The 10,790-nt window shown below is 42.9% G+C and overlaps 1 pseudogene; it reads right to left on the reverse strand.

The window, feature by feature from the left end:
* LOC109719980 lies at positions 2,988 to 5,570 on the reverse strand (annotated as a pseudogene).

Consider the following 10,790-nt stretch of genomic DNA (forward strand, 5'->3'; position numbering starts at 1 on the left):
TCGGTCGTTTGAATTTGGGTTTAGTTTAGCGACGTTTCGGTCGTTTGAATATGGGTTTAGTTTAGCGACGTTTCGGTCGTTTGAATATGGGTTTAGTTTAGCGACGTTTCGGTCGTCTGAATTTGGGTTTAGGTTAACGACGTTTCGGTCGTAGGTTTTATTTGTAGATTTTGGATTTTGAAATTTTATTTGTGGACTTTGGATTTTGGGATTTATTTGTGGCCTTTGGGTTTTGGGGTTTATTTGTGGATTTTGGTTTTGGGATTTATTTGTGGACTTTGGGTTTTGGGATTTATTTGTGGACTTTGGTTTTGGGTTGGTTTAAATCTCTCGTATTTAATTTGGGATGAACCGTTATGCTTTGGTTCGGGACCCATAAAGACTTGGTTTGAGTTGGGCGACCTTAAGTTCATTTGGTCGCTTTGGATTTGGTTTGGGTTGAACCGTTACGCTTTGGTTCGAGACCCATCAAGACTTGGTTTGGGTTGAACCATTATGCTTTGGCTCGGAACCCATCAAGACTTGGTTTGAGTTGGATTCTTTACGGTTGAGTTCAGATCGGACTTTCGACTCGGGTCGGATCCTCTACGGCTTGGTTCAGACGAGATCCGATTCAGTTCAGAATGGATCGGATCCACTTTAGTTCAAGTTGAATCCTGTTCGGTTCGATTCAGATCGGATTCGATTTGGTTCAAGTCAAATCTTGTTTGGTTCGGTTCAGATAGGATCCGGTTCGGTTCGGATCCGATTTCGGTTTGAGTCGAATGCTTCCTGGTTCGATTCGGATTGGATCCACTTCGGTTCAGGTTGACTCCTTCCTGGTTCGGTTCAAGTCGGATCCACTTCGGATCAAGTTGAATCCTTTATGGATGGGTTTAGACCGGATTTACTTTGGTTCAAGTTGAATCCTTTGTGGTTTGGTTCGAATCGGCTCCACTTAAGTTCGACTCGAATGCTTCCTGGTTCGATTCGGATTGGATCCACTTCAGTTCAAGTTGAATGTTTTATGGTTTGGTTCGAATCGGCTTCACTTAAGTTCAACTCGAATGCTTCCTGGTTCGATTCGGATTGGATCCACTTCGGTTCAAGTTGACTTCTTTCTGGTTCGGTTCAAGTCGGACCTACTTCGGATCAAGTTGAATCCTTTGCGGCTTGGTTCAGACCGATCCGGTTCGGTTTAGTTCGGATTGGATCCGCTTCGGTTCAAGTTGAATCCCTTATGATTTAGCTCAGACCGGATCCACTTCAGTTCAGGTCGAATCTTTTATTGTTTGGTTCAGACCGACTTGTAGTTCGTTTTGATTCAAGTCGGACCCACTTCGGTTCAAGTTGAACCCTTTTATGATTTAGTTTGGGTTGAACCGACTTACAAGTGGTTCGACTTGGCTTGGCTTAAACCCCCTATTCTTTTGTTTGAGTTGAACCCGGCATATGTTTTGGTTTGGTTTGACTTGGAACCCTTTTGTGGTTCAGTTCAATTTGAACTAACTTGTGGTTCGGTCTACTCGATCCTCATGTGATTCAGTTTGAGTTGAACCAACTTGTAGTTCGATTCAGGTCGAACCGGTTTATTATTTGGTTTGGTTCAAAGCTCTTGATTCTCAGTTCGATTTGAGTTGAACCGGCTTACGAGTAAGTGATGAATTGGACCATTTTCAAATAGCCCAAATCCATTCCCTTAACAACTNTAGCAGATTTGGGCCACTGTCAAGGAGAAGTCAGCGGAAAACATTTTGTCCGTGACATTCTACTTCTTCTCCCAGAGGAAGCTGTTGGTAAAAATCTAATGAAAAAGTTATTACTGCTTTTTGTAGGCAACTTAACTCGAGCAATATCTTCACGATACAAAACATTTTTAAGTACAGGATTTATACATAATCTCCACAAAAGAAAATTCATGATAGCCATATTTTCCTCCTCATCCTTTTTACGAGAAAACCAAGATTATCTCAGGAACTTCTCCATTCACCGAGTTAATTTAACGCCGTTGTCTCATATAAAGGTATAATGCTTGTATATCCAAGAAAAAGGTTACAATGCAACAGGTGTTACTCCCATGTTTACAGCTACAAGCACACAGAATGATATGTTCTAAGTTCTATATGTACAATACAATTATGTTAACGACTTGGTTAGGACCAAAACCCTTTGAGGCTTCCCATATCTACTCGATGCATACTTTCTTAATAGAAGAGCACTACACTCTATATAATTGATTCCATATGCTAGAGATACACAGTGAACCATCCAAAGTGCCTGATCAAGAAACCAAACAACACAATTACAGACAACCATTGCCAATAAATTTAGAAATTTAGTAGTACAAGGCAACCAAGAAGAAGTGAAGTTTAATATAACTAGATTCACTTATAATTCCAAAGCTCACAAGGTCATAAGCTCATATATAAACTAATTTAAATCAAGTGCTTTTATTTACCACCTATAGATCAGTGCTTTTATTTCAAATCACAAGCTACTGATAAGTGGGAGAAAGGAGATAAATTCTTCAAATGACCTTTTTCGAGGACTCTCCAATAGAAAAGAAGATCATACATCAAGTAATCCAGCATGAATTTTGACACATTGTAAGGCGGATGACTCCTATTGTTGCTTCACTTGATTCCACAACATTAAAATGATAAGCAACTATTACCTGCATGTGATCCACCATGGAAGCACCACCCAGTTTGCGTACCTGACTTTCAAATCTCAAAAATAGCACAACCAACTTGGTTATTGGGATTTGCTTTAGAGGTGGGATCTGAGGGCAGATCAACTTGGAGGTTCACTGGTAAAGTTGTCCACTGCTGATGTGATGGAACAGGTCCAGACAATAATTTCTCAGAGACGATATGCAGCGTCGGAACCAACAAATTACATGTTGAATATGACTTGTAAAATACACTTTCAAAATCAAGAGTAGAGAAACCTTTGACATATAAAGTGTGACTTTCAATAACTAAAATATGTAAACTATGTACAAGTTATGAAAATCAAAATCTATTGGCAATCAAAAATACAAAGTTCGCAAATAATTACGAGTTACAATCTATACTCACAAAAACAGTCGGGCAAAGCAGAACCTCTGCCCATCACAAAATCGTCAGTGTTCTCAGGGCAGTTACCATCTTATCCATATTACCAAAATAAGTAGCAACATAAGCATCAGTGTGCATCGAAACATAGTAATCAAGGGCAGCTTTTGTGTTCCGATGCATTCGATCAAAATCTTCGTTGCTTAATAGAGATGACTTAGTATAAACATTTGTATACACAGAAATGAAGCCTTCGATCTCCACGAGACCATCCCCGGCAGCCAAACAGATAGTTGTGCTTGGAGAGATGCCAAAAGCTTGAAGAATAAAAGCCATTTCATTGGGTGTTAGAGGGCATTTCCTGCGGTTCCTCCGCACACGAGCAGCATCACCAGTCCATGACTTTCTATCACCTCGAGCAGCTTCAATGGCAGCCAAAGAGGCGGAAGAGAGGCCCTCATATAGACACTGGCTGTAGGCTACCATGTCTGGTTCAAACCTGAGGTGGAGGGAAAGGAAGGGTTCTGGAATGGCTTTGAGAAGCTCAGAACCTTTGGCTTCCAGGGCCCTATTAAGGTGCAGTGCATCATAGCAATCTCGGCAAATAGAAGCTTTAGCATGCAAAAGATACCTACAACATACGAATAACAGTCAAAAAATAAATATAAAGTGAAAAGGAGGGTCACAGGATAAATAACTATCTTAAAAGAGTTCAACAACTAGTCCCCCGAGCCATATAGACTCCAAAACGAGAACACGCACACAAGCATAACAACCGTGTGCATGACATGCATAACTACATCACTGCTAAGTGATGAGAACTTTAAAACATAGTTGATTTTAAAGTTTGATTTGTTGTTACAGTTTAGAACTTTAGGTTTTTTTACTCTGATATTGTTATTAGAAGGTTCATACATAATCGCATTGATCACATTGTTAATCAGGATGTTATAAATAATTAAGATTAGTTTCATTACAAGTTTGTTGCTAAACTCTCTGAACTGTGAAGGAAAAAGTTTAGTTTCTAAAGGAAATGAAAATATAAATTGAGAAAGGAATGTTCTTTAGGATGCAGAAAATGAACCCACGAAACGTTGTCATGCCAACAACAAAAGAATAAGGGAGATAAAGAGGGTATTTTTTTTTTAGGGATAATTGCCTATATACCCCTTAAAACTTCGAAAATATCTCATTTATCCCTACTTTTTTTTCTTTCCAATATACCTCTCATATGTTCCTCCGTTATTCCAAAATACCCTTGCAGTTACACCCGTTAAGTTAACTTGGATTAAACGTGAGTTAAATATCTACCACAGTTAATAAAAATTAAAATGCTACTTTTGCCCTTAACTTAAGGGCAAATAAGAAATGTTGGTGATGGTAGAAGGGTAAATTTGAAAAGACCAAAATGCAAGATACTTTTTGTACCCCTAACTTGAGAGCAAATAAGAAAAGTCGGTGATGGTAGAAGGGTATATTTAAAAGGACAAAATAGTAATTTCATTGAGATAACAGAGTTTATTAATAGATTTTAACTCTAGGGGTATATTAGAAATATGTTGGAACGTAAAAAAGGTATTTTCAATATTAGCCTTCTAAGAGGGGTAAATCAGAAAGTCTGAAACTTTTCAGGGGTATATAAGCAATTGCCTCTTTTTTTTAAATTTAGGTTGAACTGAGTAGGTGAAGGATAACTGCGCAACCCAGCACCAAATTTACTAGAACAAGTTGATTATCCATATCATATTTTGCAACTTGCATATTTCTAAGAAATGATTAGAGACTAAAGGCCCAAATATAATGGGTAGCGGATCATTAAACAACCAGAGAATCGCAACCGATTACATCTTATCAGATTAGGGAGCAAAGTTTTTTGGTAATATATCAGCAAACATGTACTACAGAAAGTCACGCTTAAAGTTATGAATTTCCAACATATCATCAAGCTACATTTGCTTTTTCAGAATTTTTTTCAAATTAAAATTATACCGAAAGATCAAGAATACAAAACATAGAAAATTGAATATTAACAAGAAGGCATTCTTCATTCGCTTTGCAGTGAGCCACTCTTTTCCTTCATTTGATACCTTTGGAAATAATATTAACAAGAATGCTTCCACAGATTCAAAGGTAGAATAGTTGAAATGTATGTTATACAGAGAGAGGAAACAGATTGCACAAATGAACAAAGAAACATAATGTCAACTGGGTTAAACTAATGGTCCAATTATATAGAAATCAAGTAATTATGAGTCAATGTTAAATGCATTCATATAATTTAAGGTTCAAAACACACCTATCCCTTCTTTGGCTCATGGCTGGTGTGATGGATACATAGTGATGCTCCAAGAGGGCAGGAAGCACGCCCTCAACATAGTCAAAATAGCCCTTTCGCTTGTGCAGTCCACTTTAAATGGCTCTTCTGATGCAATTTCTTCTGGTAACCCTTTAACAATTGCCACAAAGCCTTTCATTTTCTCAATAAAGTAGTCAACATCAAAAACATCTGCAAAATTGCTGATAGATCTGCACAGTAATTATCTATATCAATCAACAAATCAAAGACAGTTACTCTCTAGCATCCTCAAGCTTACCTTGATTCATTCCAATAAGCAGCAACTTCAAATTTCGACAAAACCATAGTTGCATTCAGCAGGCGTGCAATCCCTATTCCATCACACAACTAAAAAANGTTTAAGGGCTTGTTTGGTTCAGAAATTTTAGACTTTGGAATCCGAATGAGATTCATTGATTCCAATAGTTGTTGTTTGTTTTATAGAAATTGGATTCTAATTCCCATTCAACTACGTAATGGGAATGGTCCAATCTATTTAGCCTAATCCGGCTTTAAATTCTGAATTGGCTCATTCTAGAGTAAACCACTCTAAACCCTCTCTCACAAACACCCCCCCTCCTCTCTCTCTCTTTACTCCTCCCTTAACCAAAAACCCTGTCTCAGAATCCTAGGTGTCCCAATTGTTCATTTCGATTTTCATTCCAATAATGAACAAAATAGTTTTGGATATTTCATTATTCTATTTTTCATTCCAATACAATTCAATTCCATTTCTCATTCTCATGCCAATCATGAAACAAACATACCTTAAGTGCCCAACGGCATGGACTGTGCCCCCCTTGCTGTACCATACCATGGTGACAAGGTATCGGCATGACACAACCCCCGTTCAAAGTTTTCTTTCGAAATTAGAAAATAATCACATTAATAGTATTGGCATTCGGTTAAACCGAATCGGGTGTGCCTATGATTGGGCTCGACCCGACAGTTATTATGTTGCCTAATTGGGTTTGGATTAATCTTGCTTTTAAATTGAAAAGCTAATTAGAAATATATTCTAACCATATTAGGATAACAATTATAAACAAATTCGGCCTAATCTCTTACTTACATATTAGGGTTTTGGGATCCTTTATATATATACGGGTTATTGTCTCATGAAGATAACAAGAAAAAATAAAGACAAAATACTCATAAATTCGTGAGTAATTTGTGAGCCGTCTTGTGAGAGAGAGAAACCACATCCTCCATTAAGCAATTGTTCTAGAGGTTCTTGAACGGTGGATTAGATATCGTGCTCGTTTGTAGTTCGATCTACCGCAGATTTGGAGCATTAGAAGACCTTCGTGGATGATCCAAGGACACGTGAATCAACCTCTACGATCTGGGCTCATTGCATTCTAGCGCAAGTCACTTCTGCAAAAAGTACAAACAAATACTTCCGCTGCATTCAACAAATAGATTACAAGAAAAATTGATGAACAATATATTAGAGCAGTTACAATATACTGCATAGAGGAAAAAGAAAGGGGGTTTGTCACGCCCCGGGGTCCCTTTTCAGTTTAAAACAAAGCGGAAAAGCGTCTGAAATTTTTTTTTTGAAAACCTGACCCCAGAGTATGCCAGATCCGCCACAAATACAGGGAATCCACTGTTCACACGGACAGAGTCTCCCCTGTATTTGCACGGCGTCGTACAAGTACAAGAGTATAGCCAGGAAACAACCACAACCAAATGAATATAACGATAACTATACATTCATACATTCACCATTCACATCACAGTTTTATGTTCAGTATTTAAATAGAAATTCACGAAAATTCTTTTGAAAACTGTTCCCTACACGGAAACCTTTATTCGTTAAAAACGCTACCACGAGGGGTAGAAAACCTTTTATTTTACAAAATCCAGAAATCCACATTTTCAAATGTAAATAAACACTGAACCACATAAACCAACTAAACTATTCATCAGCCAAAATAAGAAGGGTAAGAAAGTAAACCGAATTAACCCGGGTCGAAAGCTCTATCGACCGCTACACGCGTACCTCACGTCTCGTCCCACTACTCATCGCCCACGATACCTGAAAAATGGTGGGGGAGGTGAGAACATGTAAACATGTCTCCCCTCCCAGTGGGTTACGCAAGGCCGAAGAAGGCGATGAGTACTTCACCTGGATCAGGAAGAGATAACAACAGATGTAGAGTAAAATACAGTAGCAACAGATAATGAACGATGAATATATAATATGAAAACACCTACTGCTTACTGTAGAATGTACAACTGGCAAGCATACAAAGATATCAAAACTATAGTAGCAAGACAACTGTAAAGAAAAGAAACAGAAATACAATGCAACAACGCTACATAGCTATACTGCGTCAAACCGACGAGAAGTCCAAAAGTACCCAACTAAACGCCCGTGTCGGTCTCAAGGACCGTCAGGCAAAAGCCACTACTGCTCACACCGCATGTCACCCAGCACAGAGAACACCGCTGCTCTACCTGTCGACGCGATGTAAACGACATTTTCGAAAGAACACGCTCTCCTGCGGGATAACCCGCCTGTTATTCGTGAAAACTGCACTCGAGCTGTGGCGCATCAGTGCGGATATGATCAATAGCCAACGTCGCAATCAGCCGAACAACACTGCCCACTCTGGCATACGCGACTCTGTCGTAGTCATCAAGTAAAACGTGAACCGACCGAGATAGCCAAGCTGTATGGAAAGTAACGAACGACAAACAGGTCACCAATGCCAAACGAGAAACCTGACCAACCAGTCACATTAGTATAGTATATAACGAATGGCCATCTATCTCTACCCCTATAACAGGATACCTACACATAGAACAACCAGGCAAGAATAAATCAAGATAGTAATTAGTATACTCTCGATGTCAACTAAATAAGTACGAACAGGCAAGAACGGCGACCGATATGTCTACAGATATTCGATATAGTCCAAGAACTAACCTCCAACGCACCACGACCAATACCATCCTCAAGGGTACATGCCGACGCCAAGGTCATCGAGACGACAGAAGTCAAAGAAATAGACCAACACCAATAACATAAGTGCAACAACGACCAACCCAGCAACAGCATATTAAATAAAACATCCGCTCAAATAGGTCACATGAAAAGAGTACGAGAACGCGACGCAATCAAGTCACCGATCACGAAGTACGAGAACCGACCAACAAGGTCACCAGTACATAGCTAGGATAAACTACTCTACTTCCTACACATGATACTAAGCAAGCAACATATGAGTAGGAGTATATAGAAACAACGGCGATGCAAGCTCAATATATAAATACGAAAAATAGCATAGAAGCCCCAGGGAATAGAAGAGATATCACCGAGCGTGCACACATGAGCTAGACCTTCGATCGAAGTAGCCCACCTGACAAATGCTTGGCCCGTCCCTGACTGCAAAAGCGACGTCAACCGGACCTGAAGGAAGGCCACCGGGTTAGTGTCTAACCGCACAGCTAATACCACTAAATCAGACAACCTCAAACAAACCCATGCGAGATCGGCGTTTCCCAACGGATCGCCGGTAATACGCCGGAAGTCCTCGAATCGCAAGGTCGGGGATGCCGCCGGACCGACCGAACTGTCCGGAACAATACCGACCAGGCTAGCGAGTCACCTCGGCCACCGAAACATAAATAACATTGCATCATGGCAGGAACACAACTCGGGACTCCTCCAGTGCGAACAATAAATCTCGCGATAAATCGTTTCGATCAGGTTCCCAGAAGTGCAATCGACACCGGAAACACAACCGTCGCTCAACCCATTTCCGAACTCCTCGAAGACGCAAGGACCCAGCCAACAGCTCAGCGACTACACAAACGCCAACCAAGCACCGTCGGAATAATTCGAACCGAAACCCGTTCCGCGGCGGGATTCGCCGAAAAACACGCTAGCACCGGAAATGCATTCCGAGCTTCGCAAGGTCCTGGGGCATTGGACAATCAGTCTTAGAGGGTTATTCCTCAACGCAACACTTTGCTGCCAACAGCAGCTACGACGAAGCCAAAATGCATAAAAGTCCCTCCTGATACCTAAATCGCATTAATTTCATGCTGAATTTCGGCGCGCTTTACAGACGTCCAACTACGCAAACCAGAGGTCAACTGCCGGCCAAGATACCCATATAGGTTCGATGTCCGAGGCCGTCGCGCACCTTTCGGGCAATTCCGGCCACTGTGGGCGCGCACTGGGAGCATTCACGAAGTTCAACCAAAACACCGCGCACATGAACAAAAACGCAGGCTAATAAATCATCCGGAGCTCGCTGACCGCTAAAGGAGGTGAGCATACTGGTGATCAGGGCTGGACTGAAACGAAACCGGCCACCTCCGTGGGCATCGGAACAGCCCGGGGTCTTCGCAGAAAACAGAGACTCTAAAACAAGAAACTAATGCACAGACAGGCTGAAAACAGCTCCCCGGACGGGTGAGCTAGGGCATGACGCCGGCGGCTGTCGAGAGGCGTGCGCATCCGCAAGGGAAGGGTTGCGCCTGGTCCAACCGGTCCGAGAAACCTGCTGGCCGCGGCGGGGCCGGTGGCGGCGGCGGAAGAGATCAATTCCACACAGCTCTCGGGTTTAAGGCTCCCTGCGCTAGCGCGGGCGGCCCGGAGGAGGCGGTTCGACGTCGATCCGTCCGTCGAGGCCCGAGGGGTCATGGGCACGCTCCGGGGCGCGGCGCGTGCGGGGCCGAGTGGCTCGCTCGGCCCGCACAACCTGGCGGACCGCAGGTCAGACGGCGGCCGGACGGCTAACGGGACGTTCGGGCATGCAACGGCAGAGAGAGCCGCGGAGGTGTCTGGAAGGCTGCAGTGCCGTCCGGGAGAAGTCGGCGGAGACGCCGGGCAGAGATCTGCCCAAAGCTGCAGCTCGCTCACAGGGTCTGGGAGTTTCTGGTTCGGCGATCCAGGCGGCACCACAGCCAGGCATGGACGGCGGCGAAGGCGGCGACGTGGCGGCCGGAGGTCGATGGGCGAGGTGGCGCGCCCGACATGTGTGCGGCGACCGCGAGGCGCTTGCGGCTCAAGCTCGGCCCGCACCGGGTCTGGCGGCGCATAGACAGGATGGCGGCCGGCAGACGACTCGGGGCGCGAGACCGCGAACGACACTCGGAAGGATGCTCGCCAAGGGAAGATGGTCATAGGTTTAGGATGCCTCCGCGAGCTCGTGCTGAGTGGGTGAAGGAAAATGGGGAAGTGATGAGGGATGCCGATGAGGGGTTCCGGCGTCGGAAACAGCTGCCGCGTCGGCACGCCACGAATGTGGCAAGGGAGAGCAGAGACGGCAAGGAAGGGCAAGTCAGCTGGATGGAATTAGGTTAGGGTTTCCTTGAAACTCCTCCCTCGAGGCACTACACATATAACCATAGGTGTAAATTAGCAAGGAAGGTCCTCCGCAGAGCTTAAGATTTTAAAG

This window comes from Ananas comosus, linkage group 14, assembly GCF_001540865.1.
Source record: "Ananas comosus cultivar F153 linkage group 14, ASM154086v1, whole genome shotgun sequence".
Taxonomy (NCBI): domain Eukaryota; kingdom Viridiplantae; phylum Streptophyta; class Magnoliopsida; order Poales; family Bromeliaceae; genus Ananas; species Ananas comosus.